We start from the raw sequence: 543 nt of genomic DNA, 5'->3' as shown, positions 1-543 counted from the left end.
GTTTTGGCTATGGTTCATCAAAATCCCCATATTAGTACCCGTCAAGTAGAACGAGAACTGAGAATCCCTCAAACTACGGTACACAGATTGTTACGATCAGTCAATTACCATCCGTATCATATTACTCTGGTACAGGAATTAAGTGAGGCCGACTACGTACTCAGAGTACAATTTTGTAGATGGGCTCTTGAGATGTTAGATCAGAATCCAGATTTTTTCAGTAATGTTTGTTTCAGTGATGAAGCAACATTCATCAGCAATGGTAGTCTCAATAGAAATAATTGCCACTATTTGTCACCAGAAAATCCACATTGATATCGTGAGGTGCTTAATCAACATCGTTGGAGTTTACACGTATGGATAGGCATTTGCAATGGCGAAGTCATTGGACCTCATTTTTTTAAACATACAATTAATAGTCCAATGTATTTGGAATTCCTCGAAAATGATCTGCCAGCATACCTAGAGAATGTTCCCCTTGCAGTTAGACTAAATTTATGGTATCAACAAGATGGTGCTCCTGCTCATTATGCTCGTATTATA

This window comes from Trachymyrmex cornetzi, unplaced genomic scaffold (assembly GCF_001594075.2).
Source record: "Trachymyrmex cornetzi isolate Tcor2-1 unplaced genomic scaffold, Tcor1.1 scaffold718, whole genome shotgun sequence".
Classification (NCBI taxonomy): domain Eukaryota; kingdom Metazoa; phylum Arthropoda; class Insecta; order Hymenoptera; family Formicidae; genus Trachymyrmex; species Trachymyrmex cornetzi.
Note: the sequence above shows the minus strand (reverse complement) of the source record.